At 45.2% G+C, this 12,319-nt stretch overlaps 1 protein-coding gene across 3 annotated transcripts in view; it reads right to left on the bottom strand.

Moving 5' to 3' along the window:
• The window catches only part of raraa (retinoic acid receptor, alpha a), a 69,274-nt gene extending 58,338 nt beyond the window's left edge, over nucleotides 1-10,936 (bottom strand). The window contains exons 1-2 of one of the 3 annotated variants that reach the window (XM_037278461.1): nucleotides 10,565-10,936; nucleotides 1,738-1,807 (exon numbers count right to left, since the gene is read on the bottom strand). The gene's annotated coding sequence lies outside the window, so the exon portion shown is untranslated. Of the gene's footprint in view, nucleotides 1-1,737; nucleotides 1,808-8,910; nucleotides 9,026-10,564 lie in introns of those variants that run through there. The other 2 variants (XM_037278460.1, XM_037278462.1) reach the window with 2 other exon arrangements.
• Nucleotides 10,937-12,319: the final 1,383 nt, after the last annotated feature.

Raw genomic sequence — 12,319 nt, 5'->3', positions numbered from 1 at the left:
CCCCCCCCCGTCCTGGCTTGTGTTCCCAATATCTGTTTTAGCGCCTTCAAAAGTCCTATTTTTGTTTGTAATTGTGTTTTTGGGTACAAATCACAGCGTGAGGTCGCTTTTGTTAGAAGAATATATTCTTGACTCTTTTATGGAGAATGAACGTCGCGTTCATATTAACGGTTTACAAGCTAGGCTCGATGTTCTCCCGTCGTTGTAACCACGATAGGCCGGCTGGTTTTCTGTTTGAGCAATCTGGGTTCTCTTTGGCTTTGGATACGCACCAAGTCAGGCTGCACAATACTCTACTGTGTTTGGCGAGCGGCAAAGTGGACGGCGGAGACATATGTTACGCGTATGTCGGGACCTGGATGGCATGCGGGAGTGTATTTTTGTTTGGACGCCATTCCGAGAATGCGTGTTTTGGATTGGAAAGCCGTCGCTAGTTACATCATGATCGCCGTGGATTTGCGCATATGCTTTTTGGGACACTTGGCAGAAGGTTCTTCCCCCTGAGGCGGCGGTAGATCGCGGGAGATGAATGACAAGTGCAAGGAGAATCTGGGAGTCCAATAGCTGACATGTATGGCAACATGTGGGAGGGAAGGGGAGGGAGGGGTGCACCGCCCAGCCTGCTTGCCCACCACAGGGAGTTTGTTTTTGTTTCTGCCTGCCAAGTTCCTGTCAGGAGGCGCCCCAAAGAGCAACTGCAGACTACTCCGCACGGTCGGCTACACCCTCTCGTCGACACCGTCGAGCTGATTTTCGGGCGCTTGCTTTATAACAACGCTCCAATTTAAAAAATATTCCAGATTTGCTATCAAGGCATACTTTGAAGAACTCCCCCCCTTTTTGTTTGGCGCCTTCATTTGTAAGTTGAGTTCGAAGTTATAACTAAGTGTGATTCCAGCTTGCTAAAAGATTTACACTAATTTACACTTATAAACGTGGGGATAAAACTGCACTTTACGAGGCCATTTGTTATGTTGCGGCGATCGTAAAAAAACAGCGCGCACTAAATTAAACTATACAAGAGGTTTCTGGCTATTGTAAAAATGGAGCAGCACTACATAAAAGCATATTTAGTCAAGTGATTATGGTGAAGAAAAAGCGGAATGATTCAATTATTCAGTAATCATTTTGTTTCGGGTGCCACATGGAAAAATTTCGCTGTAATTGAAAGCATGACAGCAGTTAGCGGGATGCGCACATATGTGTTCGTGTAAGCGTGCGAGTGAAGGAGAGGTCAGACGTGGTCACATAAGGAGCCGAGCCATCCGAGTAGGCGAGACACGAGGAATCGCTTCCTCTGTCTGTATAGAGAGAAAAAAATAATAATTTGGAGCAAGAGAGGGAAAAGTGGATGGGATGGCTGCGGTTGATGGCACAAGGCGGAAGAAAAAAAAACTTCATTCTGATCAAAAACAAATATGGAGAGGCGGGAGTGCCACGCGAGACAACGAGGTGGGCAGGCGAGGCAGACCGCCGTGACCTACAGCGCGCCGAGTGTGAATCACTGGAGGCATGTGTTCCACATCAACCGCCGGGGCCACTTCCCAACCCACTTACAAGTCCCCATCTAAATCATGACTGGAAGGAAAGAAGGAGCGAGATGGGCTGGATGGAAGAGCCAATGCCAGTGTTTGAAACTAAAAGTATAACCTCACAATGCTGAAGATGGAGTTTGATACAGAGGGGGGGGGGGATCCAATTATGTGGAGTTGACAGGAGCGACAAATTCGAGCTTACCCCCAAAACGTCAATCTGGCCGTCTTTGGATGTGGAAATCTCCCCTCCAATCGATTGCGGCTTTTAAGCTCTGAGAGATGGGAAGAAAGAAAGGGGAAGATGTGAAGAGCTTTGTGTGCTTCTTTAGCCACGTTTTCCAGCTTTAGTGACTCTCAAGGCTCCGCCGGAAATCACCCTGTCGGGTTTTCCGATCGCTCGGACCTTCTCGCGTTTCTTATTGGGACTCCTGTTGTCGTCGCTGAAAATGTGGCCTGCTGGAGTCATGACCTCGTTTCCTTCCTTTGCTTCCTGTTTGTGGATCTTAAGTGTATGTCGACTATACTTGATGGCGTGAAGCCATTTTGTGCAACGAGGTGGTCTCTGCGCGATGATTGGAGTGGACAGGAATGGAGTCTTGGGGAATCACATCTTCATCCCTGACGATGGGTGAAAGCAACGTACTGCAGACGTTCACCTTTAATGCACACATAAGTAGAAAATGGGGCCCCCTCGCTGCTGGATCCCAGCCAGCTAGGTCCATCTGCTTTTCAAAGGCGACACCATTTACCACATGTGAAGGTCTCAATTGCGGCAAGCGGAGAGCGGTATCTCATGATACTCAATGTCAGACCCATCACTGGCACCCGAGACTGTGATTTGTGTTCCTCAAGAGCTGCTGGTTAAAAGGGTTTCATCGTAGCCGCTTTCACACTCAAGTGAAATCAATCATCAGTTGCGGGACGTACTGTTAGTCATTGTGACAGCGTTAACCCGCCACTGCCAATCAGGAACCGGGAGAGCGCAGGTGTCAGGTCACGGCAGCCCATCAACATGGAAAGCCGCAATTTCAATTTCACCCGCCCCCCCACTAACAATCTGGCTTCAGTAAAACGCTATCAGCAAACTATAAACACAATCTGAGCCTGCCTCTGGATCTCAGCAGTGGAAACCCCCTTTCGTCACATATGGATCACATGACCTTTCTTGACATAGAAGATCCCAATGGAAGGATGCAAATTCACACACGCTCCATCCAGACTCGCCTTTGTCCTTTAGTCAGCCGAACAGAACAATGAAGAGGGTCATGCAATCCTCCCCAGCGGGATGGAGCACATCCACACTGAGGAGAGGAAGAGGCAGATGTCACATGGTTGCCAAAAAAGAAGTCACCAACGTCTTATTTGTGATCAAATATGCAATGGCGGGGTCATAGAAACAAAATGATAATCGTTAATTATTAATCAATGAGCTCTTTCTATGCAGCAATGAATTATTTCTAACATCCTAAAAGAAGGAAAAGCAACTTTATTTGTGGTGATGTGAATCATTCATTACTGCTGACTAATGCTTATTTCATGACTATCTTTGTTGTCATTATTCATCAACCACAAAACATAATGTCGCCGCAAAGTGTTGACAATAGATTTGAAAAAGACGGCGGTCCTCCAAACTCTCTTTCATATGCAAATGAGGCTTTACAGGCTTGGTTGGAAATGATTTAGGGTGGCAACCAAGCTCGGGGTCTTTATGTTTGGTCTAGTCGCGGGCGCTCGTATATCACTCCTGATCATTCATCAATTAGCATCTCGCGGCCACCTGTCAGACACATCCTAGCATAAAACATTCCAGTTGCTATACGACGGGCAAGAAAACACACCGATGGATTACGTAACCGACATCCCAATGACAAATACTTGGAGTTGTTATTGATTTTCAAAATGTGGAGCCTACGCAACCTCAAAAGTTGTCTAGCTTGGAAAGCAACTGTTGTGGAAAATTACACAGCACCAAGTATGTGAAAGGTAAGTGTTTAAAAAAAAAAGTTGTGTTTTGATGTTCCACCAGGCTTTATGATCTCAGCGCCCGGAGCCTCCCGAGACACTCCGTGATGGGAGCAAAGGCAAATAAAACATTTCTGAAAGACTTGAGGAATTTTAACTGCTGCCTGCCCAAGCTACACAGATCCCCATTTTTGGAGATTTGTATGCAAATTTGAACTTTCATGCAAAGCCCCTCGCTGGCACTAGACAATACCTTCGATCCTAACACCGCCCCATAAAAGCCCTTCAAACTTTTTTTTGGTGTTATTTAGAAATACTAAAAATGTAGATAAATGGCCGAAAAATACAGGCTCAATCCATCAAAGCACAATGTAAGGACAAAATAGATTTGCCAAGTCTTCATCAAACATTATTTAAGTCACGCAGCTTAGCAGTGAAATTGCTCAATCAGTCTCAAATGAGACATTAAAGTTGAGAAGAGGAAGGGAAAGGAAGAGCATGCTTGGACTTCATCCAGGAAACTTGACGTTGTGAGGGTGGAAGCAAGATTCATACCTGAGATAGAGTTGCCCTTGAAAACGACTTGGGCATTAAATATAATGAATAAAAAATTAATATCGTGGTAAAATTAGATTTTTTTGTTTTTACACTGGAATTAGATTTATTCATCTTATGCGTCACAGCTGTGTTAGCATTAGGAGCACATGAGCGCTGCACACAAAGCCAGCGATTGTGCAAGCAAATGTAATTTACAGAGCGGTACATTCAGTGATATTAATTACAAATAGACAAGCGGACATTTGTGCTGCTAGCAATCAAAAGTGCCTTCACACCAACGTGTCACCTCCTGAGTCAAGTCTGTACGCTGAGAAACATCTGAAGGTCTGCCGCAACATTGCACCATGCCTTGAAACCGGATGGAAAATTCCAGTGACTGGTCAACCACACCCCGGACTGGTCGCCGGGCCTTCTCGGGGAACATAAAAATTCCCGCTGTGATTCTCCAAATGGAATCACCTTTCGAATCAATGAATTTCCAGAGGCTACGTGGAAGATAAACAATCTCACACTTGGCTGCAGACAAGGAAAGTGCATAGCGGTGTCATCTGGACAAAATATTGCCCGAGCAAGATAAAGGCTATCCGCGGGGTGCTGTTTGAAGACAGCAGGAAGGAGGAGGGTGATGGGTGACCAGGAAAAGGCTTGACCTTTGGGGCCAATAGGTGATTAGTAACATTTATCATACCTGCAAATCTGCTAAACGAGCAGCCGGACAGCTTCTCTCGGAAGGATTCCGCCACATGTCAAAGTAGAAAAGGAGCCCACCACTGGCATGAGACGGACAAATATTGGAATCCCTTAAGTGGAAAAATATGTCTTGCTGGCTGGCACACAGCAGCGGCAGCGTTACATCATTGACGCCGTTTTGAGAGCACGGCCTGGGTTGGATCACGGGTTTCAATAGTGCCAAGCGAAAGCCGTGTATTTCATGCATGGTGAGCCAGGCTTCAAACTCGGGTTCATTGGAAATGAAAACAATAGTCGGAGGATGAAGAGACTTTGCTTTGTGGTTAAATAGGAGGCTTACGCCTAATGAAAGCCAGGCAAGGTATTCGCATCTGCACACAAGCGAGCCACAGAGACACGGTTCAGTCACATGGAGGAAATGACAAAGAGCCAATTGAGAGCAGGAACCAGTTTTGGCTCCACCCCCCAAGCAGCGCCCCTGACAGCCACCCGCTAAATTCATGGATTCTTGGGCTTGGTGCCAAACAAGAATGAGAAAATCCTCCCGACCTGGGGCACTAATAACAAACTCTTACGCAACGAGCATCCTTCAAATGATTTTGTAATTAAAACAAACACAGTGGCGCAATTAAACACTTGCGCTATCCTACTGGACATAAATTAAACAAATTGGAAATGACAGTTCTATGTCATTTCCCACACTCCGACATACGTATCCTAAAAGAAAAATAATAATAGGAACGGCTGAATGCAAGTCAAATCACCGTGGAGGAAAAAGGAGCCCCGCCTGGAAGCGAGTCAACATATTTCATACATGTAAGGTGTAGAAACAACACACTCGGGGGCGCCCGCCTTCATTTAGATGAAAATACACCTCGACATGAGGAAATAAAAGCATTTTGAAGCCCCCTCTTGCTACCGAGCGGCCTCCCGTAATGTGCCCAGTCAATGGACTGTGGGTCTATTCAAGTGCAGACGGGCCTCAGCAAAGCTATAAATAATGTCGGGCGGCTCGCGTGAAACCCTAATCACCATTGTGCTGTCAGCCAGCAGACAGGACCGCTTGTTTAATTTACTGCGACACATCTGTCTCAGTTCTGCCCAATTTAATTCGGCAATTTCAACGAGTAACTTTCGCGGCGATTGATCAATATCCGGCGAATCAACAAAGGTGCAATCTTCATGCATCTTCGTCGGACGTACTAATGCGCAGGTGTCAAACTCAAGGCCCCGGGGGCCAAATACGGCCCGCCACATCATTTTATGTGGCCCGCGAAGACAAATTGTGCATTAGATTCGTGTGTCATTACTAGAATTGCAAATTGTCTTCACTTTTAATAATATCCGGGTTTTTTTTAATATTTGACCAGTTTTTACTCGTCTGATTTGAAAACGAGTTATTTGTCAGTTTGTTTTGTCGCTTTGACTGTATATAATATGAGGTGCTCGTACATTTATTTGGGTTGACAGTCATAACGGCCCTCCGAAAGAAGCTATGACTACAATGCGGCCCGCCATAAAAATGAGTTTGACACCCCTGTACTAATGGTTTTGTAGCGAAGCGGTTGTCATGCGGCGAGAAGCGAAAACAACAAAAAGGCGAGACTGACGCCATCAACGCTCGATAACCACACCTCATTATTGGTCATATTACGCGCACTTCATTACATTACGATTCCATTAGCGTGGCTGCATTTGCATTCCGCAGTCACCTCTTTATGGACGCCACGATAAAAAATGATTACCACAATACAAAGATGAAATTGTGTCGGGATGCCGAATAAATGTATGGCCGGAGTATTTGAAGGCGAGTAGCTCCACACAAGGTAACAAGTTGCACACCAGCAATCATTTCACTCAATCGTATGAGGCGGTAATTCAGGCTCGGCAGCTGGGAGCGGAGAAATCCAGCCATCCAAAAGGCTCTTCAGTGCAACATGACAGTGATAAGGCCTGATGGCTCATCACCCAGTCTGGCTGCACCATGACGACAGCCCGCACAGACAAAATAAGTGGCTCACTAGCTTTATAGTCGTGACGCTCACGAGCCGAGGCAGCGGTGCAGTACGGGTGGGAGGAGGAGAAGGGGGGGGGGGGGGGACACACTGCCGCCGAGGACATGCTAGCTGCCGCGGCTAGCAAGGACTCATCATCGTCCTGGACCCATTATCTCCCCCCGCCGCCGTGCTCGCTCGGTGCTGATGAATGCAAGCGCGCAACTTGAGCTAATGTGCAAGCAGCTGCGACTGCACCAGCTGGCTAACACACAGTCAACGCACGGGAGGCACAATGGAGAGGATTTGTTCCAGGGTCGGAATGCTTTGCACTGCGTCGTGATTGGAAACTGTGCACGTGTGTCATGTTTTTGCAAGGTCTTACGGAGGCTTTACGAAGATGAAGGATAATGCAATCCAGACAATAACTGACGCCATCCGGTGCAAAAATATCTTGTCTTTTCGCAATTCCTCTTTAATACGTGGCTCCAATCTCAAATTCCATTGTATATTAAAAATTCATGGCCCTGTTGGCTTTCTGATAACAAAACATCATAACACCAATAGAGCTCTTTCACTTGAAATTGCAGTCATCAAGCTAGGCTAGCCTTTTGTGTCTGGAAAAAAACGCATATTCTTTATCCTCTGTGAAGAACGACTATTATTACAAAGCTGCTGCATTGTACTGCCCCCTGGTGGCCATGACAAAACAGCAGGGATGAATGTTTCAAGTTACGAGTGTGGCGGCAGAACAGAATTTGTGTCTTAAGGGCACCGCTTTCATGAGTGGATCCGTTCTACTGACAGAAAAGCAATACAACAACTCAAGGCAACTAAATGTGTCAATGATTTCAAGGTCGGGCAAAGCAATTTATGCCGTGAAACGCAGTCCCAATCGATAAAAGGATAATGTGTTATATGGGTCTTTATCTCAACCTCATTAGGGGGGGGGGGAAACGTGGCCTGATTCTTGAGGCAAATTAACATAGTTGAAGAACCTAAAATATCGCCAGCGACGATCCATTCTGGGACACTTTGTCACGAGACATGCAATAAAGAGATTAGCCATGGAAACGCAGACTCTTGCCGTGTATTGATGAGCTTCAACTCTCAGTAAACGACACGTTTTATCTCTTAAGGCTTCATGGGAATTATCTTCTAATTTGTGCATATGAGCCGCCTCCATCTATAGAAACGATTTGATGAAGTCATTTGGAAGCAAAAAGGAGATAAATGTAATTTCCACAGATACAACGTTATATAATTTACAGTATGCAAATTTGGGCATCACTCTCATATATATGTTGTTAAAGGTTATCTTCCTAAAAATAACCTGGATTGACCGTAAAAATCGATCAAATTAATCAGACATTCCTTGGAAAGACACAAGGTTCTTTCAGCGTGTGCTTGGATGACCCCGCCGGCCTCGGACCGCTTTGCAAGCGACCCTCTCCGGGCTTGAGGTGAATATCAAGCACGAGGTGTCCTGCCGCTTTAAGGCCGGGATGAAACGGTTATTCTACCAGCCTGACCTAATTGCGCTCTCGCTCCGCTGACGCGAACACTGCGAGAGGTGCACTCTGACGCGTAAAGATTATTTAATACCATCAAAGCCATCAAAAGAGGAATGGAAGGAGAGTTAAAAGAGAGGAGCGTTAACCCTGGCGTGTCTGAAAAATAATCAGAAAAAAAAAAAAAACACATCAGTATGCACAAGTGGGCCTGCCTAAGTGCCGCCGGCCAACATGAGTGGAGCTTTCACATCTCAACATCACAGACTCTTCTCCTCTTCCCCAAAAAAAAAAAAAATCCCACTCGGCTGCAGCTACATTCTCTTGGTATCAGCTCCCGCCCTTCTTCCCTCTCACTTTTCCCACACTCACCCCAGTCCCTGAGGCACTGACGACGTCATTGGACACCACAGCCAAACCACTGTAATATAGCAATTTATTTTAACTTACTCGGGCAAAGTCGGCCTTGTTTCGTTTCGTCTGCCTTATTAGCGTCGAATACTTTTAGTTACTCCGATTTGAACTTTTGCAAGTGATGCTTTGAGTGAAAACAAAGAGGAACCAAAATAGTACATTTTGACAATGTGGGGGCAGGACTGGGTGGAGGTGTTTACCATGAAACAAGCTCTAGGTGACGTCTCTGTAGGGAGCACGTCTCACCTGTCAGTGCTTGGTGTGTTTGTGCTGCATGGCCACAGCTTTGGGCTTGTCAAAAAAAAAAAAGCAGGCGAGCGGCTTGCCGTGGCGAGGAGACGCGTCGAGCGCTGCAGGCCAAATTAAACCAAAGCACCTGTCACTAGGAGAGACAAAAAGCAGAAAAAAATGAGAGGGGGGGCTTTTCCACCTCCATCCAAACTTTACCACTAGTTCAACGAACGCTTCCTGTTTTTGCGAGTTCAAGCTGCACGACAATGTGACAAAATGTCATCGGGGAGATTTGTGCCAAGCGAGATGAGGATACAAGATATGGAAACAAAAAAAGTAACAGTACTGACATGCAGGAGAGAGAACAACTGTCCAGTAGTGGAGAAAAATATGGCAGGCCAGTAGGAAGACATGAGTGGGCACTTCCAGTTTGACACAGACGCCACCCTGATGACACATTTAGTCCAACGTGATAACCAAGGCGACCAACAACACCCCGTTGATGCATGTCAAAGAGGCCCAGATGTATGAAGTCGATTTACTCCCAACTCAAAGGGCAATATCGTGAAATATTCGTGGGGAAAACACATTTCCGTGATAATCGAACGGCATAACGTGCAACTACGAGCGACACCCACCAGGAAAAATGACAAGGTAGGAAAACCCTCAAAGACACTAAACTTCCCCAAATATGACAAGCTGTCAACTGCATCTTGTCTGAATGTCACCGGCTGTCAAAGGAAACAGGAAGTGGGCTGAGGTGTCATTTCGTGTGTCGCAGGAACGTTACAATTCAATAAATCAAACGTCATACAGTGTGTGAGGTGAGGCGTGTAAAGACAGCACAAGTGCTTGTTACACTTGTTTAATCAAATCTCCACAGACTATAATCTGTATTTTTTACGAGATGGAATTTTACAAGATAACTCTGCCGGGTTACAGAACTACAAACAGTGCTGACATGTTGGCAGGGTTTAATGCGAGGTGTTTACAAATGGTTCGGAATTGGGATTTTGAGCCAAGTCACTGATGCAAGAGTGCTTTTCGGGACTTGACTAACTTTCACCCAGTTCAAAATTGCACATTGTATATTTGAGTAGCTTGAAATAATGCTAGCTTAATGCTAACACAATGCAAGACACTACAGAATAGGGCGGCACCATATTGGAAAAACCTGCAATATGGTAGTTGAATATCACAATATTGATATTATTGCCATATATTTACATGTTATTACTGTTATTATTATGACATGCTGCAAAACAAGAAAGCTACAAATATTCTTACCTTATTAATTGGAAATAACCTTGATAATGTTCAACTACCAGATGAATACAATTGTATGCCCAGAATTTATTGACTTCAGGGACAATGCATATAAAATATTCCCAACTATAGTGAGCATTTTGTTTGTGCAGCCAAGATTACATTTCCAAGCCAAGCTTGCTGACAAACAAACCAATCGACGCCGGAAAATATTCGACAATAAAAGTCCAATTTTCGCCGACTTTCACACAAAGCAAGCCGGTGCACGAATGTTTATTATTTTTAAATAAAACACACGTCAAATTAGCGAGTGTCAGTCTGGAGCGCCAGGTGATGGAGGTGGCCGGCGGCGTTGAGCCGCGCGTTATCAAGTGTTGACAAGCTGTCAGAGTTGGAGAACTACCTGGGACCTGTTGGCTCCTCCTCGATAGTCCTCCTCCTCCTGATCCCTTCCGGGGCTGTTCGGTGGAAGTTCGGTCACGCAGCTTTGCCTCCACCCCTGCTTGTCCTTCAAACTTTGCCGGCTGGGGCTCGATATTGTCCTCCCGAGCGGATCGGTTCGCTCCCCGTGCGTAATGAGAACCAGTCGGTGCGTAACGGTGCGTTTAGGGCCGGCGCACCGCGTTGGGAGAACAGACGAGTTTGGAGCGCAGCTCCTCTCGATGGCAACCATCGGCGACTCGCTTCGGTTCGGAAAGCCAACCCCGGCGTTGAGCCCGCCCCTTTCCTCTCATGAGGTCCAGTGGTGGAGAGTGGACGTCCTGCACTTCTTTGCTCCACTCCAGATGTGCACGGTGCTCTGCACGAATAATAATATTAATAATAAAAATCATAATATTAAACCTTTGCACATTATGCGCGTTTTTTTTTCACAATTTAAAGCAATAGAGCACTCATTTGGCTATTTTCCGCATTAAAAAGTTCATATTTATACCATAATTATTTTTGCTTACGTCACAGAACAGCTCATACACGCTCATTTTCAGAAAAGCCTGAGATTTTGGTTGTTGTTGTTTAATTTCATGCTTGATGGGAGGGTCGGCACTCCAGAGACCCAGCTATTTATACACAAAAGTCAATTTTTCCATAATATGTCCCCTTTGACATTCCCACAATCATATTAGGTTTTGAGTCAAAGGGTTGTTGTGTAGCTCGAAAATGTAAACACAAGTTAAATGTGTATTACTCTGCAGGCTATGGAAGCGAGCTGAAAAAAAAAGATTATATCACCCATCATCATAAAATGGAGAAAATAAGTCAGGGAGTGTTCCGAATGTCTAAACTACGGGTGGGAAAACTTAACTCACCGTACATGCAATGCTTTAAATGATGGCAAATTGTCTTTTTTATGTTTGTATGCAAACAGTTGGAGAGGACGCCCACCCATCAAGAAGGAAATTAAACATCTGCCTCTGCCTTATGCAGACCACAAATATCGAATGCACCACACAAGTTATAAAATATCCAAATTAAAGCCTTTTGTTCACAAAACTTGGTCAATGTCGACTCTGGCTGAAAATCAAGCCCAAAGAAATGGGAACAAAGGCAGGGAGCCTGCGCTTCTAAAAACAAATAAATTCTCAGAGCAACTGCCAGAAATAGCCACAAATGCTTACAATATATAACATTGTAATATTTATTTTGCCATCGAATCATTATTTTCATGAATTTAGTAGGGTTTCTCATTTCTGGCTTCAACCCAAACAATAAAATGTTGTCGGTTGTCATAATAAGTTCCCGATGCCGTTCCACTTTTGAGCCCAAAAGCCGAGAAACGATCACTTCGGAACGGCAAGATGCCCGGCTAGCGTTATGGCTCTATTCAAATACGTGGGAAATGTTTTGCATTAATTTTTAAACAACCTGGTCCCTCCTCTGTTGCGTGACTGTGCCGCCGTGTCCTGCTGAGAGTGCCATTAAAGCTGAAAATATCCTCCACAGATTCTGCAGTGTGACTTTGACACAATGTGCCTTTGGCTTTTCTCCCATTCTGTGTTCTTATGACGAATACACTTACACAGTTGTTCTTTTTGTGGGCACATTCATTCAAAGATTTGTTCAAAGATGGCATCTGGCTGACGTCAGTTGGGTTTAGTTTAGTCGTCAATGCTTAAAATAAATAAATAAATATACGTTGTCATTCCTTGACACCCACGGC

The sequence above is a fragment of the Syngnathus acus genome, chromosome 19 (genome assembly GCF_901709675.1).
Source record: "Syngnathus acus chromosome 19, fSynAcu1.2, whole genome shotgun sequence".
Classification (NCBI taxonomy): domain Eukaryota; kingdom Metazoa; phylum Chordata; class Actinopteri; order Syngnathiformes; family Syngnathidae; genus Syngnathus; species Syngnathus acus.
This window is presented reverse-complemented; position numbering and strand designations above follow the sequence as displayed.